Source organism: Tubulanus polymorphus, unplaced genomic scaffold (assembly GCF_964204645.1).
Source record: "Tubulanus polymorphus unplaced genomic scaffold, tnTubPoly1.2 scaffold_48, whole genome shotgun sequence".
NCBI classification, from domain to species: domain Eukaryota; kingdom Metazoa; phylum Nemertea; class Palaeonemertea; order Tubulaniformes; family Tubulanidae; genus Tubulanus; species Tubulanus polymorphus.
The window spans coordinates 10,058-31,974 of record NW_027437454.1 but is presented as its reverse complement, the minus strand read 5'-3'; the positions used below and the strand labels follow the sequence as shown (position 1 = coordinate 31,974).

The 21,917-nt window shown below is 40.9% G+C and overlaps 1 long non-coding RNA gene across 1 annotated transcript in view; it reads right to left on the bottom strand.

Moving 5' to 3' along the window:
- The window catches only part of LOC141914579 (uncharacterized), a 66,399-nt gene extending 53,541 nt beyond the window's left edge, over positions 1–12,858 (bottom strand). Inside the window, exons 1-2 of the long non-coding RNA XR_012620857.1 lie at positions 12,680–12,858; positions 2,337–2,489 (exon numbers count right to left, since the gene is read on the bottom strand). This is a non-coding gene — a long non-coding RNA (uncharacterized LOC141914579). The remainder of the gene's footprint in view (positions 1–2,336; positions 2,490–12,679) is intronic.
- Between the last annotated feature and the right edge of the window lie 9,059 nt (positions 12,859–21,917).

The following is a 21,917-nucleotide window of genomic DNA, read 5'->3' as shown; positions in this document are numbered from 1 at the left end:
GCTCGTGATGATTTTGAAAACAAGGACTAGGAGCAACAAACGTGGGGTTATATTGTAACTACTAGCGGCACCTGGTGGAACCTTGCTTGCCATAAGTAGAATCCTCGATTGCCACAGTAGCATCGGAGGTCTAATGATGAGTACCGTGTACATTTATGCTCGTGATGATTTTGAATACAAGGACTAGGAGCAACAAACGTGGGGTTATATTGTAACTACTAGCGACACCTGGCGACTATCGCTTGTCTCGATAAGGGATCCTCGATTGCCACAGTATCGTCGGAGATCCACCATTCTAGTGTTGAGTGTGTATTTGTCGATCGCGCCTGGCGCAGATTAAACGACCGTTAAATAAACGTTGACAGATGTTTTTTTTTGTTCGAGGGGTCGCGCAGTGAGAGATCGAAACACGTGATGTGATTGGAGCACTATAAAAAAGGAAATCATCGAAAGCAACAGATTGGCAGACGAACACGTGGTCACGTGCTGTCACATGTCACAAGTGTTTGGTTTTGTCGTCTGCGCAACCTTTTGAACTAACACCGAATCCGACCTTCACACTATGACCATCAAACGTTATAATCAGTGGCGTTGGAAGAAATTCTTCTCAGTAAATCATTATAATCATTATTCATTAATAATTATCATTTCAGTAAATATCGCCGCTGCAGTCGCTACGGTTTCTCAACGCCACCACTGTTTAACACAATTTCTTTCCGCATTACCGATCGTCTATCATAGAATAAATGATAAAGTACGAAATGTTTCCATGAGCTAGTGTAGTTTATTCGACGTTTAGACTATATCCTAATAGTCATCTTCAGGAATACTGTATTCCTTGAGCTAGTGTAGTTTATTCAATGTTTCGACTTTATTCTAATAGTCATCTTCAGGAATACTGTATTCCTTGAGCTAGTGTAGTTTATTCGACGTTTCGACTATATCCTAATAGTCATCTTCAGGAATACTGTATTCCTTGAGCTAGTGTTGTTTATTCAACGTTTCGACTATATCCTAATAGTCATCTTCAGGAATACTGTATTCCTTGAGCTAGTGTAGTTTAATATTCAACGTTTCGACTATATCCTAATAGTCATCTTCAGGAATACTGTATTCCTTGAACTAGTGTAGTTTATTCGACGTTTCGACTATATCCTAATAGTCATCTTCAGGAATGCTGTATTCCTTGAGCTAGTGTAGTTTATTCAACGTTTTGACTATATCCTAATAGTCATCTTCAGGAATACTGTATTCCTTGAGCTAGTGTAGTTTATTCGACGTTTTGACTATATCCTAATAGTCATCTTCAGGAATGCTGTATTCCTTGAGCTAGTGTAGTTTATTCAACGTTTCGACCTTGTCCTAATTTGTCCTAATGTCATCTTCTATGATATCTTGAGCAATTACAGTTATATATTTCTATAATGTGATATATTTTTATGATACAGTTACAACACCGACTCACAGTGTTTCCTTAATGCGGTTACTACCCGACTATCCGGTCTAGAATGAACCGCCCAACATCTCCAGTTTTAGCATTTTTATGCTTCGATGTTTGGTGTGTCAGAAAAAGCGAGCGCGTTCACACGAAAACTACTGGTGACATTTACAAAAAGCAGAACCGCTGAGCGATAGCCCTGCAAGCAGTAGGCGAATATTAACATTATTCATAGGATCTTACCGCCGAGTGAAACCTGGGGGAAATCAGAGTGAGAGAGAGGGAGAGAGAGAGAGCGAGAGAGGAAAAAAAACGATTCCGGCGCAGCTTATAATAATGTAAATATAAACGTCTGGATCTTGTGAAAGTGTCAACAAACATTCATATACATAATACTAACAAATTCAAAAAAAGACTACAAAATTTTGTTTATGAAACTCATATCAGGATCCAGTTCTACTGTTGTATGTTAGAGTTAACTCTGAACTCGGGATACAGTTCTACAGTTGTGAGTTGGAGTTAACTCTGAACTCAGGATCCATTTCCACAGCATGTGAGTAAGAGTTTACTCTGATGAGTTAGAGCTAACTCTGCAGAACTGAGAATCCAGTTCGCCAGAGTTCTGAGTTATAGTTAGCACTGGTTTTTTTTAGTCTTACAGAAAGTTAATACTGGGACAATGATGAGAAAAATATTGCAAAATTTGTGGGATTCGAACCCAAAACATATAGGAAATTGCTAAATATCGCTGTTAACTAATCGAGCTCACTGATTGGTCGGTAATAAACAAAATGGCCGCCAGTGTTCATTCGTTATTAGTTTTCATTACGGAAAACAATGCTTCAAAGACTCGGCAATAATTACTTAAAAGCATCGCGATAAAACATGTATATCTTACCTTCAGGCGGCGGCGGTCACAAGTCAGGCGGCGGTAGCGGCGGCGGCGGCGACGGCGACGGTCGTGATCTTAGAACGGACGCGGGCGTTGTATCCTTCCGTTTGAGCCGAAATAATTATATATAATTCCTTATTGTGTTTTTTTACGAAGGTTCTGCAAAGAAAAAGAAATGTGAAACTGCGCGTGTGAATCGAATTAGTGCATGTCGAGGATGATTCGAGCCGAGCCGAGCCGAACCGAACCGAACCGAGCCGAGCCGAGCCGAGCCGAGCCGAGCCGAACCGAACCGAGTCGAGTCGAGCCGAGCCGAGCGTGGAGGAGAGTGCAGTGTTTGAATGATGATTGGAGAATATAATCGATTGTGATTTGATGCGCTGTTAATGGATGTGAAGGGGTCAAATTCAGCCTCGCACAACTGTGGAATTGGGTTCAGAGTAAAACTAAACCTAGTACACAACTGTGGACCCGGGCTTAATAGTCAAATTAGACTCACACAACTGTGTAACTGGATCCACAGTCAAATTAAACCCGCACAACTGCGGAACTTAATTCAGAGTCAATTTAAACTAACACAACAGTGGAACTGGGTACAGAGTCAAATTAAACCCGCACAACTGTGGAACTGGGTACAGAGTGAAACTAAACCCACAATAGCTGATGGCTATCAATAGTTTTTTTCTCAAACTCTTCAGATCTGAAATCCGCTCGCAGTTCTATCCGAGTATCATAAAAAAATGGCTCCTCGGGGAATCACTATCATTTGTTGGTACTCATTACTAAAATGGCAGTTACTATGGTATTTATCTACGTAATACACCCCCAGGGAAACCGTAGCGACGACGACGACGACGTTACTCCTCTCTATTTGCGAGCGCGCGCGTAACAAAAGCTCGGTTACTGGCGCAGGCGAGCCGACCCTGGCAGGCGACCCTGGCGGAATGTCGCCGTGACGGTAACGCGCGAGGAGCTATCCAATGACGGATACAGACAGTTGCGCGCAGCATCCACCGACAAAAAAGGAACGGTTTTGTTTTCACGCCGTAAATACCAACGTGGCTAATATTTGTCCGTCGAGTTGGCTTTTAGCGTAAAAATTTACTTAGCGCCAGGATAAACCGATACACACCACGCGGGAAGACTACACTACACCGGCACCGGCAGCAGCAGCATCAGAAACCGCGTCGGTTACAAAATATAATTTTTTTTCTACCACCGGTCCATTTATTACCGGCTTCTAAATCAACACTTTAGCTAATGGAACCACCGCGCCGTAGACCGACGGCTAACGTCTATATACCTCTTCCCCGTAACGTTGCAGATTTTGCTTTTAGCGTCGCCGGAATATTTTTCGATTTTATTTTATTTACTCAACTAATATGTCACACACAAGAGACAGCGCGAAAAAAATGTGTCGAGTTTACTCGAGTTCGTTAATGGATGAAATTGCCGAGTAAATTTGATGATGTCATAGGGGGATTGATGGAGGTAGACATGTTTTATAGAAGTGTCTATAGATCAAATCACTTAGTAGACAATTGATGATGTCATAGGGGGATCTATGGAGGCTGACATCTTTTCTAAATCAAGGGTCAAATCAAATCACTATAGTAGAGGTAATTTGATGACGTCATTGAGGGATTTATGGAGGCAGACATCTTTTCAAGAAGTGTCTATAGATCAAATCACTACAAGAAAAGTAATGATGTCATAGGGGGATTTATGGAGGCAGACATCTTTTCTAATTAAATCAAGGGTCAAATCAAATCACTGTAGTAGAGGTAATTTGATGACGTCATAGGGGGTTTATGGAGGCAGACATCTTTTTCTCGAAATGTTTACATGTAAAATCTCTAGTTGGTATTTTGATGATTTTTTTGTACTGTTTTTCTAAAACTCAAATTCCTGATTAGATTGACTACGCGCCGGATGTGGCATCCGCGGCGGAAGCGGCAGCTCGGAGGATAACGGGATACACGGGGAACACGTGCTCCATTTCACGGGCAATAAATTTTGAATTACGTCGTCAGTGACGTATGAAACGGCGCGGTTGTTTATATAACGCTGTTTTAACGGATCATTGCGGCGGTGTAGTTATTGTTGCAATGGTCGCGTTTCAATTTACAAAATGACTCTTTTTAACGACAACAAACACAGCAGCAGCGGCAGCGGCGGCGGCAGAGGCAGCACCAGCAGCAGCACCAGTACCAGCAGCACTAGCAGCACCAGCAGCAGCAGAAGCACCAACATTAGCACCAGCAGCAGCAGCAGCAGCAGCCCCATTACCAGCAGCAGTGGTGGACTCATTTAGTCAGGTTTTATTCAGCCAGGTTGTCAAACATCGATCTCACGCCAAATCAATAAATCAAATTCATAGTAGTCGTTTCGTTCAGCTCGCGAGGTTTATAGTACCGTTACTGTCCGTGATTTATTCAGATTCGTTTCATTTCGCAAACGGCGCGGAATAAAACGCGTTCTCCATTTTTGTGAAGCCTACTGACGCGCACGTGACCCGCCGCGCACCGTGTGCACAACTACAGTGCCATGTGGACTATAAACTGCGGATATCGAAGATTCCACCTGTTGCAAGTGAGGATCCGCCAGGTGTCGCTTGCCAGCAGTAGGACACCATCTACACTAACCCTTATGACGTCCTACGTTTGTTCATTATATCATTTTGACGATAGTGTTACAATGCCTAGTTTCAGAGCGAAAAAATGGTTTCATTTTTTGCTATCTCTGTATTTATATCGCATCAAGCACGGACTACGATGAAGGAACCTACGAATGAATATAATAATAAGAAAACTGAACGTGTGAGGTTTGTAATGATATAGTTTATTTTTCGCAATCGGTTTAGTGGAACTGGATTGCTGGTGGTTTAAAGTCACAGTGATTTAAAAGTATTGAGAAAATGTCGTTCGTGTGTCCTCTGTGGTACATTTATTATGTATTTATTTTCTGAAAATTATAGCAATTTATAACAAATAATATACAATTTATAAATTATCATGTTTTTGCACAAATTCAGTATAAATTGACATAATTTATCAGAGGGGAAGATATAAAAAAGCGTAGCTTGTAGGATATACCACCCCCCCAAAAAAGTGTTACATTAGAAAAAGAAAAAAAGATTCATTCACATCAGGCACTAAGGTTCTCGGTGAACATTATACGTGTTTATACGACGTGTCACCAGCGCGTGCAGTACGCCTTGCGCAGAGGCGGCAAAATCACGCGCAATATCCTGAGTCCTGAGCAGAGAAAACGACAGCAATTAATTTCAAATGGTCCCCGGCCTCCTCCTCTCACGGAACTGATTCAACAGTCACGCGCCTCTCCAGTCTAGGAGACTAAATTGAGAAATTTCCTGCGCGATGACGTCACGGTCGATGCTTGTACGCGCGAATATCCGGGCACGATTCCAAATATGGAAAATACATTTCAAATCAAGACGGCCTTCTCTGCGAATCCTCCGATGACGTCGGCGAGTTGCCTTCAACTAAACCTAGTTAGGTCGCTGAGTAACTGGTAGGTAATTTCATGATGTCATAAGGGGATTTATTTATGGAGGCAGACATCACTTCTAGGAGTTTCAAACCACTAATAGACAATTTGATGGTGCCATAGGAGGTGTGGAGGCAGACATCTTTTCTAGAAGTTTTTATAGATCAAAATTCCTAGCGGGCAATTTGATGATGTCATAGGGGGATATATGGAGGTAAACATGGTATTTTTTTTCATGAAGGTCAATACGCGTAGTTCGATATACACACGCTTGAAGTAATATTAGAATAGTAATTCACTTATATATGTATCAATACGTGTGTGAGTGTTTGACGATTCAGCTGTCAGGATAAAATCATTTCGAGTTTCTCTTATATTTCCTCGGTTAGTTTTAAATCAATCGGTTCATGTTTATGCCCTCTCCACGACCACATGTTCAACCGGTTCTCGGCCTCTCAGTGACAGAGCGTGTGTTTATCGGACCGACGAGGAATTCAACCGGTTCTCGGCCTCTCCGTGACGAAGCGTGTGTTTATCGGGCCGACGAGGAATTCAACCGGTTCTCGGCCTCTCCGTGACGGAGCGTGTGTTTATCGGGCCGACGAGGAATTCAACCGGTTCTCGGAACGAACGAACGAACGAACGAACGAACGAACTCCTCTCTCCTCTCTCCTCTCTCTTTCCCTACTTCCCCCCTCTCTTGCTTCTCTTTATTTTCTCATTTCGTTGCTCTCTCTGTTCTCTCTTGTCCTTCTCCTCTACCCCACTCTCTCTTCGTCCAATCCTCTCTTCTGTCTCATTCATTTTACTCTCTTACTCTCCCCTCTCCCCTTCATTTCATTCCAGAACTCAGCAATCCCGAAAAAAAATCGATTTGTCGTCGTTTCGGTCGATACCGCGCAGAAAAACACGGAAAAATACAAGCAATAAGGTTTTTACCGTAACTGGAAGATAAATCTGAAAAGATCTCGGGTAAAGTTCTGATTTTGAAAGCGCCTGGTTCGCCTGGTCGGATTGCTTTCGATGACCGACGCAACGCGCAGCGGGGAACAGTGGTAACGAACGGAAATGAGCAGCGAGTCAACACAGGAAAACTGGACGAATACAAGCGGAACTGGAATAACAACGAGACAGTCCCTTAGAATCACGAGCTGAAATCATTCGTCCGTTCTCTGAACCCCCTATATGTGTATATCGCAGACTGTACTATTGTGCTGCCACAATCAACGTATCATCACTGTTCACAAAAATAACAAAGGCTCAGATGTACATTTTATTGGGTTTTAATCTGGTTGTAAAGCAGTTCCACAGTTGTGTGGGTTTGATATGGCTCTGAATCCAGTTCCACAGTTGTATGGGTTTCATTTGACTGTGGATCCAGTACCACCGTATGTGTGGGTTTAATTTGACTCTGAATCCAGTTTGACGGGTTGGCTTAATCTGTCTCTGAACCCAGTTTCACAGTTGTGTAGGTTTATTTAACTCTAGACCCAGTTCCACAGTTATGTCGGTTTAATTTAATTCTGAATCCAGTTCCACAGTTGAATGGGTTCAATCTGACGCTGGACCAAGCTCATCAACTGGTCGAATATTAATCAACGTTTTAATCGTATCAACGCAACCTGCGCGGGAATCGTTCTTATCTCATAGTTTGAAAACATTTATACTGAATATTATGTCAAGTTCATCGATATTACGATGACACACGTGTTGAAGTGTTGATGACGTGCGGAATCCCGAATATCCATACCAAACATGAAACTCAAAACGTTAAAACATGGCGACGGCTGTGGACGGATGAGAGGACGGAGACGGATCCAGTTACTAACATCATCAAAAGTTCTGCGTGTATCTGATTTGTAATATTACCAGATTGAAGTGTGCGCCACATCGAATATAAATAATGCATAACACGGCGTTAGATTCCATATAGAATCGACATTGAAGGCAAAGCCTTGATTAGTCGACATTATTAGTGGACTCAGAATCATCTTCCGCAGTTGCGTTAGTTCGATGACTCTGGACCCAGTCCTATACGTGTGGGTTTAATTAGACTCTGGATCCAATTCCACAGTTGTGTGGGTTTAATTAGACTCTGGACCCAGTTCCACAGTTGTGTGGGTTTAATTAGACTCTGGATCCAGTTCCACAGTTGTGTGGGTTTAATTAGACTCTGAACCCAGTTCCACAGTTGTGTGAGTTTAATAATTTGACTCTGAACCCAGTTCCGCAGTTGTGTGGGTTTTGTTTGACTCTGGATCCAGTTCCACTGTTGTGTGGGTTTAATTAGACTCTGAACCCAGTTCCACAGTTGTGTGAGTTTAATAATTTGACTCTGAACCCAGTTCCACAGTTGTGTGGGTTTTGTTTGACTCTGGATCCAGTTCCACTGTTGTGTGGGTTTAATTTTACTGTGTCAAATAAAGAATAACAAATGATCCACACGTGACCTTACAAATCGAATAACATTTCAAAACTTATGTTATATGTTTCCACGGTTGAGTTTAATTCGACTCTGGACCAAGTTCCGCAGTTGTATGGATTGAATTTCAGTCTGGATCCAGTTCAACAGTAACTGTTTAATTCGACTCTAAACTATTTGTGGAATCGGATAAGTTCGATATATAAAACCGTATGATTCCAATCGGCAATCTTCGGGAATGAGTTTGCCTGACAAAGTTTGCCTGACAGAGTATGTCTCGTAGGGTTTGCCTCGCAGAGTTTGCCTGGCAGAGTTTGCCTGACAGAGTTTGCCTGACAGAGTATGCCTCGTAGGGTTTGCCTCGCAGAGTTTGCCTGACAGAGTTTGCCAGAGGGAGTTTGCCTCGCAGAGTTTGCCTCGCAGAGTTTGCCTGACAGAGTTTGCCTGACAGAGTATGCCTCGCAGAGTTTGCCTGACAGAGTTTGCCTGACAGAGTATGCCTCGAAGAGTTTGCCTCGCAGAGTTTGCCTGACAGAGTTTGCCTGACAGAGTTTGCCTGACAGAGTATGCCTCGAAGAGTTTGCCTCGCAGAGTTTGCCTGACAGAGTTTGCCTGACAGAGTTTGCCTCGCAGAGTTTGCCTGACAAAGTTTGCCTCGCAGAGTTTGCCCCGCTGAGTAGGCCGACGACACTGACGAGGTTGAGACACCGAACCGTCACAACGGCGGGTATCCGACACCTAGGGTTTACAATCTGTGGCATCGCGCCGAAATGAACGTATTAAATAAACGATTACAGCAGCGCATTGTGTGCATACAGATGGAGTGAAAGATCATAGAAAGTGGAGACCAACCACAGCTGTCTAAACAATAGACACAGATACACGTGGATCATAAATGACATATGTCTAACCTGTAAAATCCACATTCGCATATATATATATATATATATATATATATATATATATATATATATATATATATATATATATATATATATATATATAATTATATATATATATTATTAAATCATTTAAAAAAGGTACTTCATGTATAGAAATTATTGTTCAATCCTTTGTTTGCTCATCGTAGAATATCTCATTGGTATATTTCTATCGAAATGATCAATTCTTTTTAAAAAAATCCTTTGTTCGACTGTCAGGTTTAATGTTCGATGAACAGGTCGTTCAGTCTGGAGCCTTTACCACGTGACACACGTCATTCGCAGTCACAGTTTACAATGCGTAGCGACTAGCCACAAAATTTATGCATACGACCATCTTCTGAAATATCAGCAAGGCTAAAACAATTTATACCTTTTTCTCATTTTTGCTGAGCTCAAAAACTGACCCGGCCGGCAGCTTATCTTGTAGATTAAGAAAATCATGATCAAGCTAACAATAACAGACCCGGCTTTCCTCCCTCCCTCCCTCCCCCCCTCTCTCTCTCTCTCTCCTCTCTTTCTCCAGCTCTACCGTCGTCTAAGCCTCTCCGCCGTCGGTTGCATTACTAACGGGTATTTCAGATTGAAAACGCTCGTTAACGGAAGTCAAGAGCAGTTGAAAAGATATCGGGTTGTGAAGTGCGTGGCGTTGATCACACTGCCACTCCGGCTCCGGCGGATCGTAACCGGTGTAAACTATGATTAGAAACCGTTTAAATCGATGCCATTATAGTTCAATTAACCGAACTGAAAATACGAAGTATCGCAGTGAGTTCTAACCGCAGGGGATCCACTTCTATAAATCATTAAACAACGACAGATCAATTAACTAATTGATATTGATGTCATAGGGGGATTATGGAGTCATACATCTTTTCTAGATGTGTCTATAGATCAAATCACTAGTAGACAATTTGATGATGTCATAGGGGGTTTATGAAGGCATACATCTTTTCTAGAAGTGTCTATATATCAAATCACTCGAAGGTAATTTGATGATGTCATATAAGAGGATTTGTGGAGGCAGACATCTTTTCTTGAAGTTCCTACAGATCAAATCACTAGTAGCCAATTTGATGATGTCATAAGGGGATTATGGCGGACATCTTTTGTGGAAGTTTCTGGATGAAATCAGTTGGTAATTTGATGATGTCATAGGGAGATCTATGGAGGCTGACATCTTTGGGAATATGGCTTCCAAGTTGAATGAAATTTGACAAAACACCAGAGGACCAGAACTCGTTTCAATTTCAAGTCGAACTAAATCTCGTTCGCCGGATGGAAATTTCTCAAATAAAAATCAGACGGAAGCGCGATATTTCCTTTTTAGAATTTAACCGAAAACGGATTTTAGAATTACAGTCACTCGTGTCGGAATCGGCGTCTGATTTAGAAACCAAAATCCGATATTTAAACACTTTCAGACGCAGTAGCGGCACAGTATCGGTGAGGTACCCTCTCTAGTAACTAGCGCTTTCCTGAAGAAAATCGAATTTACGTCGAAATTAAGCAAACGCGAAATACGTTTCAGAACGACGACTTAACACTTCGACGGTAACACGATATAATCTTGAAAAATATTTATTTTTTTTCGAAATCTATCGAAAACGTTTCCGATGTCAAACTCGATCCGCATTCGTCAATCCTTTTTAGTATATCCTTCTCGAAAAGAAAAGATCCTCTTCGCAATTTTTCAATTTCCAACGTTTTGTTGAACACGCGGTTTTTTCTATATAGTTTAGAAAATATTTCGAATGTTTTCCGGAAGATTACGTTCGAATCGCTCGATCGCTTGTGGCGCGTACGATTTTGCGCGCACTTTTTTTACATCGCAGAAACTAGATCCAAGTATCATTTTCGTTTCATTTTTCGAGTCTCGAGATTTTTGAAGGCGACAGGTGTTGAATATAAGCTTTTGAAGAAAAACTATAAATACAATTCGTTTGCCACCGGTTCAAGGTGTTAAGGGAGATTCATCAGAAACCTAGAAGCCAAACAACCTTTCGGTAAATTCCAGTTTATATTACGATGTACTAAATTAGGCAACCAAGAAAATTTGACCCCAATCAGTCGCTTGCCGGATGAAACTTGAAGGACGATCGCTCACAGACCTGAGCCGAAATTTCCATTTCGATACTCATTTTGAAACCGGAAAAATTCCGTAAATTCTAACCGCCGATCACACAAATATATCCGTAGTTCGATTTCCGATTCAAAAATCAAACCCCCTGTTTCGCTCCCGGCAGGTGACGAGTATGGTAAGACATGCGAAAAGTGAGCATAAAATCAAATTAAATAAATCGATCAGATAGATAGGAGGGAAACCTCGGAAATAAAGCGATCTAATTCTAGGAACGAACTTAGCATCTTAAGGTATTAAAATCATTTTCGACCGATAAGAACGGAAGCTCACGATGGCCGAGATTTCCGTGGAGAAGGAAATTCTCGGTTTGAAAAAATATTGCAAGGACCTCGATCAGAAAATCGCATTTTCAGCACGAAATCGGAAATCGTTTTGTACCGAAACGCGAAGCGTCGTCGATTGTGGTTAAAATCAAATAATTTCGAAATTCGCAAAAATGCGATTTTGCGCAGAATATCGAATTTGCGCGAACAAAGAAACAAATTCCGATAGATGTTAAATATGAACTAACGAAGAACTTCGACGCGCGTTTTTGAAAGAGAAAAAGAGCGGTTGAGGAGAAATGCAGAATTGCAAGCCTTCGTGCCTGGTTAAATTCACGACGAAAATTCAGTCGAGAAAATGAATAGAAATAGATGATAAAAAAACCGGCAAAATCTCTGAAATTCTCAAACTTGTAAGTGTCTTTGGAGTGTCATGATTTTTGCATGAATGATTAATGAAAGTATATAACTTAGTTATTTTCAATAGCGAAAAAGCTCTGAAATTGCTGTCAATATCAGCTGCCCGCGCATTTTATTCAAGAATCACATCTCACGGAAAAATGCCCGGAGCCTCCCCTGTAATGTATAACTAATACAAACGGTCAAAACCCCTGAAATTCCCGGAGCTTACAGATATGCACGGAAGCGACCTGAGGACTGTGAAAAAAATGTATATCCGAAAATAGGATTTATTATTCAAAAAATGGGATTTTCTTTGCAAGAAGAGGGTTTTTGTTTTTTCGCAAAAATATGAGCTCTTATTCAAAAATAGAATTTCTTTTCTAATGTCCCCGGGACGTTTCCGTAGATATTGCGAATTCCTTTCAAGAAAAAGAAAATTCTGAGTTTTACGTAGAATAATATAGACACGTATGAGAGAAATCTGCGATATCGCATAAAATATATATATATATATATATATATATATATATATATATATATATATATATATATATATATATATATATATATATATATATATATATATATATATATATATATATATATATATATATATATATATATATATATATATATATATATATATATATACATATAAATATATTTACCTGGGTTCCGATAGCGTTTAGTATGAATTAATCCAATTAAAATCGCTGGCATTCGACGATTTGATATTTAAAAATCCACTCGCATTTTTTTTTAGGGAATAATGTAAATTTTCCGTGTATTTTGTCCCATTCTCTCTGGCTCTCTCTCTCTCGATCTGGGTTTGTTTTGATAAGCGCGCGCGGTTCGTACCAGCGCCGTGTCCTGATGACGGCGTGTTTTCGCTATTAGTTCCGCGGCTGTTGTGTTAGCGTGTGTTCTATGCGCGCTATGAAACGGCAGTCGTTGCGCCGTCCACGATATCAGGACGCGAGCGCGTGTGTCGCAGCGCCGCTCAGCTAACAGCGGAGACATCGGTACGACATCGGTAACAACAGTAGCAGCAGCAGCAGCAGTGGCTGTGCTCCGTAACACAGCGACACGCGGCATTTTGAGATACGTTCGTTTCAAACCAACACTGCGTCAGCCTAAAGTCTTCACCCTGCAGCCCAACCCAGAAATATTCGGTGCTTCACGTGAGATATTTTTAATTGAAAAACGAACAACAAACACCAAACATTAGACTATTTATCGGCACACTTTCAAAAACTGATCGTCCCCGCTACACAATGTGTTCAGTGCTTCACCTAGTACATTTCTAATTGAAAATACACTACAAACTCCAGATATTTGATCAGCACACTTCGATAAACTGATCGTTCACACTTTTCACGTTACGACAGGCAATGCGATAAGCCTGGTTCAAGGCTACAGATTAGCACGTACCCCTAAACCCCCTTAAACTTTATTAATCCGTTCTAAAAAGGAAACATAAATTGAAAACCTTTTATCCACAGTTATTGTATTTGTATATGAATATCTATTCGATATCAGACTATTACAGATATTGCCGTTTCGCGTATTAGTAACATTAATATTTGAATATTCGAAAATCACAATGACATTGGATCCGGTTTTAGTAGTTGTGTGTGAACGCATATCGATTCAGTTATGAAATATTCACCGCAGCTATTTTCATTTTTAACTTATCGTGAACGGAGCTTATTTGATAATGAAACAAACAAAAGATACTCCAACAACAAAGAACTGTTTGATCATGTTACATTTCCAGTTATAGTGAGGATGAAGTGTCGCTAGTGTACAGTAAGTAGGGCATCAACTACTGCGGCAATAGAGGATTCTACTTGTAGCAAGTGAGGATCCACCAGGTGTCGCTAGTGTACAGTAGGACATTAACTACTGTGACAATAGAGGATTCCACTCGTGGCAAGTGAAGATCCACCAGGTGTCGCTAGTGTGCAGTAGGACATTAACTACTGTGACAATAGAGGATTCCACTCGTGGCAAGTGAAGATCCACCAGGTGTCGCTAGTGTGCAGTAGGACATTATCTACTGTGACAATAGCGGATTCCACTCGTGGCAAGTGAGGGTCCACCTAGCGTCTCAGAGATTCAATAAAAATCTAAGCATAATTTCTAAAATGGCACGTACGATGAATACAGATCACACATATCGCGACGGTGGATATAGCTGGGCGGCCTTCATTAACAGGGATCACATTCACGAGGTGACAATTATTAATTAATTTTTTTACGACGTATATCGCGTGTCGTTGATTAAAAACATAAGACCAAAATCCGATTTCATTTCACCCGGCGCGCCGGTAGCGGGTTAATCCCGAGCTCACGAGACTCGGTACGGAGCTCGCAGGTGGCTGATTCGATATCGATACAGGATTAAGTTACGTTGTATATATTTATGCTTTAGTATAGAAAACTTATACGACGGATTACGCGCCGTTTCAATTGATACGATAAAATATAATAGTACATAAACTGAGAACGACATGTGTTCGTTTTGTGGTACGTGATGATTGTACTTAGTGCTTATACTCTAAAACAAGCTCATTAGAAAATACGGTCGTTTGCGTAAAATATTTGCGTTTATAACCAGAAGCAATACTTTTAATAACCTTTCATGCAAATGTTCATTTAATGATTACTTCTATAATGATTTTACTGAGTCTTTTGTAGTCTTGAGTCGGAATGTCATTTTCAGTAACTAATCATAATTTTACTGAATCGTTGAAGTCATCGAGAATGAGAAGGTCGTCATTAGTAACTAATCATAGTTTTACTGAATCGTTGAAGTCATCGAGAATGAGAAGGTCGTCATTAGTAACTAATCATAATTTTACTGAATCGTTGAAGTCATCGAGAATGAGAAGGTCGTCATTAGTAACTAATCATAGTTTTACTGAATCGTTGAAGTCATCGAGAATGAGAAGGTCGTCATTAGTAACTAATCATAATTTTACTGAATCGTTGAAGTTATCGAGAATGAGAAGGTCGTCATTAGTAACTAATCATAGTTTTACTGAATCGTTGAAGTCATCGAGAATGAGAAGGTCGTCATTAGTAACTAATCATAATTTTACTGAATCGTTGAAGTCATCGAGAATGAGAAGGTCGTCATTAGTAACTAATCATAATTTTACTGAATCGTTGAAGTCATCGAGAATGAGAAGGTCGTCATAAGTGACTAATCATAATTTTACTGAATCGTTGAAGTCATCGAGAATGAGAAGGTCGTCATAAGTGACTAATCATAATTTTACTGAATCGTTGAAGATGTCGAGAATGAGAGGGTCGTCATTAGTAACTAATCATAATTTTACTGAATCGTTGAAGTCATCGAGAATGAGAAGGTCGTCATTAGTAACTTCTCGTAATTTTACTGAATCGTTCTCATGTTACACGATAAGACCCAATTTTGAATTCGAATTGACTATTTACTAAATCGTCATTAAATTCACTAATACGCCTCTCTAATTTCGGATGTTGAAAGTGTTGCTCACGGATAATCTATTTAATTCGCCTTGTGTAGAGGTCCTACACAGTTTGCCATAAGTTACCGTGTCCAAATACGATTAGCATTCGTACTGCGCCATCTAGCGGTCGCTCGGGGCGGGTCGCAGACGTTACGGAGGGGGTTGTCTCCTCACCAACCGAACAAATAAAAAATCGGTCACAATTTCACTAGCGGGTACGGCAGCGTATTATCGCCTGGGTCTATTGGGATTTGATATAATATTTATTTTACGTCGTCACTGAGTGTGTAACCAGTCAGTTTGTTCTGTATTTACACAAATTCATTTCCCGGCGGAGCTTGCTCGCGAAATCGCGTCGCCCGCGTCCAAATACTTAAACTAAATACTGCAGGAAAACGTTTAATTACACGAATTAACGCGGTTTCAGCTGATTGAAGTTTGCTGACGTGTTTGATTGCACACGGTGAATGTTATTGGGGGTTATATATTTGTCGATTCAGTGTCGCGCTGGGGTAATGTTTACCGTGTCCCCGGTCGCCGCCAGTACACTCAAATACCTGCACGTCCTGTTCAAATATACATCTGTTTGATTCAAATCGCGCACTTCCGTGGCAGGTTTTCAATAGAATGTTTTTTCTTTTCGATTTTCTTGGTGCAAAGGCTCAGTTCTGTGGAATGGGGAATTCGGATCCAGTTGCACAGTTGTGTGGATTTCATTCGACTCTGGATACGGTTATCAAGTTGTGAGGACAACATTGTGTATCTGGGTCCGGAGTCGAATTAAACCCATACAACTTTGAAACTGGGTTCAGAGTCAAATCGAACCCACACAACTGTGGAACTGGGTTCAGAGTCAAATTAAACCCACACAACTGTGGAACAAGATTTAGAGTAAAATCAAACCCACACAACTGTGGAACTGGATCCAGAGTCAAATCAAACCCACACAACTGTGGGACTGGATCCAGAGTCAAATCAAACCCACACAACTGTGGAACTGGATTAAGTGGCTGCATCACCCTTGCATCTTTAGGGTGCTTTTTTATCATTGTCATCAAGATATTTAGGGACAGCAGGACCTTCTGCGCATACTTGAATGATGACGAATTTAAATGTATGAATCATTTTGGATTTCTCGATGTGTTTCACACTGCTGCTGCTGCTGCTGCTGCTGCTGTTGTAATATATATCGTGTATCTATAAGGTCGTGGTGATTAATTTAACGATCTGTTGATGCATAAACGACCTCCGTGAATTAATTCAGTACATTAATAATTTGTGTTCACCTGGAAATCATTGTCACGAACCTCAGTTACACGGTTCACCAGGAAACCAGTTCAAAATATCTCAGTATCTGACCCCAGTACCACGATATCTTAAAGACTGGGCTTCCAGTATCTGACACCAGTACCACGATATCTTAAAGACTGGGCTTCCAGTATCTGACACCAGTACCACGATATCTTAAAGACTGGGCTTCCAGTATCTGAGCCCAGTACCATGGTATCTTAAAGACTGGGCTTCCAGTATCTGACACCAGTACCACGATATCTTAAAGACTGGGCTTCCAGTATCTGAGCCCAGTACCACGGTATCTTAAAGACTGGGCTTTCTCTCTCACTCTCTCTCTCTCCCCCCCCCCCTCTCTCTCTCTCTCTCTCTCTCTCTCTCCATCGTCCCTTTACACGATCAATTTTACTCAGCGTCACCAATAATTCATCGTACGACGTTTCGTTGCACGAATTTGACATTTCCGTGCAACGAAAACAAACTTCAACGTCACGTGAGTAGCCAGCTCGGTGCACGCGCGTGCGCGTCGTCGAATTCCGGTAATCAAGAAAATGGAAACTGCCAACACGAACGGTCGATCGCTTACGACGGCCGTGGAGTTTTTAATAATTCAGCCAGTACGGATATCATTGAATGCTCGCTACTGCAAAAGAATATGTCATTACGGAAAAAATTCGACGTCGCGCTGGAAAGTTTTTTTCTTTTTAAATTTCGCTTTCTCTAAATCCGTTCTATAAAAGCACCTGCCGAGGCGCGCTCTGCGCACGTTATCACGATGCAACTGCCGAGGCGAAATATTAACACGAATTTCAGTTTTGTCTCGCTTCTTTCCGTGGTTCAAATCGGTCACAGAAAAGGTTCATCAACCGAAAACCTTCCACACGTAGATAGTGATACTATACGTGTAATATACTATACGCTAGCGCCCCTAGCGGACTACCGATTGCCATAGTTACTTTCACTTTGTGTTGATTCAGTTCAATTTCGATTCGATTCGATTTTATTTACTCTCAAACCCTTGGTGCGGGAGGTATTAGAGGGTGCACAAAATCACAATGGGATATTACATTAGATTTTACACAGTAGCCTTGTCAGCAGTTGCAGCCGAATAACTTCACACTAGCGCCCCTAGCGGATCCTCGCATGCCACAATAGCATGCGTGACATACTGAATACTGACTTCACACTAGCGCCACTAGCGAATCATCGACTGCCACAGTAGTATCGTATGCGTAGAAGCCACTAGTGCCACCTAGCGGATCCTCGATCGCAACAGATTGCGAGGACGCATTGGAAACTGGCTTTACACCAGCGGCACCTAGCGGGTCCTCGATTACCACAGTCCAACAATGCGCATTGCCTGATTCGTAGTAAAAGCACTACTTGTCTATGGAAACCAGCATCATATCGCCTGTTCTACAACGTCATCGAGTTTCAGTCATTTTCCGATCCAACTTTTAAAACGATTCGTGTCACTGACGATATAGAGTATCAAGCGCACAGTCAACCGGCAGTGACGACAAATACATTAACAATATTGAATGCTTTGCGCGTTCTAATTACAGATAACTAGCTCGCTGAGAAGAGGCTGGATTGGAGAGAGTCGACGTGGAAAGGTATCATTAAATAAATGGATGAGAGAGGAGGAGGGAGGGGGTTTTTTACGTGGAACCGGCTACGTTGATTATAGGTTTTTACGTCATGTAGATTCTGTGTCTTGCACAAACGATACTGATTACACACAGCGGACGAGCATTCGAGGTATTTTCTTGTAAGTCTTTGGTCAGTATTAAACAATTAAAGACCAGTCTAAACTCATTTTGGTTCTATAACCAATCCAACAACTTAAGACCAGTCTAAACGCATTTTGGTTTTATAACCAATCCAACAACTTAAGACCAGTCCAAGCTCATTTTGATTCTATAACCGATCTAACAACTTAAGACCATTCTAAACTCATTCTGGTTCTATTACCAATCCAACAACTTAAGACCAGTCTTTGGCTAATTTTTGTTCTTTAACCAATCTAAAAATTAACACCAGACATTAGACATTTTACGTATCATCATCACACTTTCAAAAACTGATCGTCCACACTTCACATGTGTTCAGTGCTTCACCTGAGATATTTTTTTTATTGAAAATGTACCACAAACACCAGACATTAGACATTTTATCAGTACACTTTCAAATAAGCCCACTGTCCACAAGTCATTTCAGAACGTAACCAAAATGAACTTGAAGCCAATGAGGCAGTAATGTGTTACTGATGACTGTGAGGGATTCTATGCGGATCAGAATGCGGATGGATGGTGTTTACTGTTCGTTAATCGTAGTCACCTGTAAGAGAATCGATTAACCGTGAAATCTGATTAAACGGTTGTTTGACGACAAGTATATGTAACACCACGCACTGAGGAGATGATACCCATCAGAGCAGTGTTTATAAACAACCTTACGGAAAACACCTAATGACATCATCGAACTACCTGCTCATAAATCCCCTAGTATCAAATAGATTGCAAGCGTTTTGATCTATGAACACCTCTAGAAGAGATGTCAGCCTCCATAAATCCCCCTATGACATCATCAAATTGTCTACTAGTGATTTGATCTATACACACTTCCAGAAAAGATGTCAGCCTCCATAAATCCCCCTATGACATCATCATATTGTCTATTAGTGATTTGATATATAGAAACGTCCATAAACGATGTCTGCCTCCATAAATCCCCCTATGACATGGTCGAATTGTCTATTAGTGATTTGATCTATAGACACTTCCAAAAACGATGTCTGCCTCCATAAATCCACCTATGACATCATCGAATAGTTATTCTGAATAATTGCGTAAAGCTGGCACGCGTCCTCGGGTGCGGTTACACCTAAAAGGCTTGAAACGACGTGGACTGTCGAGAGCACTGCGGATCAAATTCTCTGAAGTCTTTCGCAATTAATAATAGATTTCAAAATAAACGAAACACGCCCAATCTAATCACGACACTACATGATATCCATCCATAAACCCAGTACACCAGGGCGTGGAGGTCAAATAATACAATAAATAACCTCTATATAACAAGACACCTAACTCGAATGTTTATTTACACCTTGGAAAATAACACATATGCATTGCGTTATATGTTTGACGATATATAACATATCATCAAGAATCAATGAAAATTAATTTAGATTTCAATATATCGATGGTTGAATTGAATTGACCGGCAACCAGTCTAGTCGCGATATAATGATAACGCGGTGCACATCCTGTTTTAAATAATTATCTAAATTTATTTATCGGATTTGAAATATGAATTATGAAATATATATTTAATCACAAAACAAAACGCCGAAAATCACATTTTTGATTGTTATTTCGAAACGCCAATATCGATGACGTAGTGCGCATCGACCCACGCATAACCCCCTGATATAACGCGTGCTAGTTATCGATGTATATAAACACAGTTGTAAAAGTTTTTAAGGCGTCCAAAAATCTAATAGATTAATATTATAAACTTGACAACAGGCCCGTATTGCGGTCAAAGTACAAGCAGCGAGGCTTTCGTAATAAGTCACTCATTCAACTTATATCCTGCGTAACCACCACTTTCCGTGAAATGTGGAATTTACGAACTGCTGTTCGAAAGCCAGAATTTCAGAACATAAATCATTCAGTTTCTGTGGCGGTAATTAACAAGGCAAATTTTCAAGCAGTTTGCGGTCGCGAGGGTCCAGAGTTTTTTTTTTCGACGACGTATATAAAATGGCAATGCGTCATCGCACCCCGGCCGATCCGTTATCGCTAAGAAACAAAAAAATGCGCGCACATTTCACAGACCGGTAAAACTGTACCTTTGGGTAAAATTCAACTGGTGTCGGATGACATTAATTCAGCTGCTAGGAGTGGAGGAGGTGGTTATGACTAAATGCGAGCTCTTTTTATCACCTTCTAAGCGAAAAGAACCTGCCGCTGAATAAAAATTCCAATCAGTCGCTCGCCGGTTCAGACTGGTTGGAAGATTGTTTGAATGAACCGGAACCGCAATTTCCAAATTATGTACTTCGATTTAAACAAAATGTAAACTCGACCGCCGATCATACAACTATATCGGTACTTCGATTTCCGATTTCAAAATCAAACCCCCTGTTTCGCTCCCGGCAGGTGTGGTGGGTCTGTAAGGGACAAACGATATTTAACAACCAAATAAATAACAGGGACAATCCCTATTTTAAGATCAAAAAAAAAAATTGCAGCGTCCTGACCCGCACCACTGTTTGGTGAAATACGACCAGTCTAAACTCATTTTGGTCCTGTAACCAAGCTAACAAATTTAGATCAGTCAAGGCTCATCTTAGTTCAATAACCTATCTAACAATTTTATGCCAGTCTTAGCTCATGTTGGTTCTACAGCCTATCTGAAAATTTAAGACCAGTCTGAGCTCATGTTGGTTCTACAACCAATCCTAACAGCTTAAGACCAGTCTAAGCTACGTCTATGTTTGGGCTGGAAATCATGGTCGTGGCACCTCCAAAATGTAAAGTTATCATTTTATGTGCCCCTAGCCTCTGTTGTATCAAGCTCAAGAAGATCTGATATACTCCTTTCACGGGTCACTCATGCGCAATCTATAGATTGACCGGATAGGTCAGTTTTTGATTGTTCTGGTACAAACCAGTTTATGGCGCGTACGACAAAAGGTCACGTTATAACGTGTCGGCGGCTCTGCGGGCCGAGTTCTGTACACGAGAATTTAACGATGAAACAGCGACTACAATATCTACTATACTATATTCCTAGATCTAAAAAACCTACTAATTTGATACTTCAACCTTTCAATAGATAGAGTATCCCACAATAATTACGATAAATAATATCTAGTCTAAAAATGTTTCCTTTGAACCAGCGACACCTGGGCCCGGTTTCATAGACTGGGTATCAAAGTTATCCCTAGGGGTAAACAACCTGGACCTGGTTTTATAGACTGGGTATCAAAGTTATCCCTAGGGATAAATCCTTAACCTGGGCCCGGTTTCATAGACTGGGTATCAAAGTTATCCCTAGGGGTAAATAACCTGGACCTGGTTTTATAGACTGGGTATCAAAGTTATCC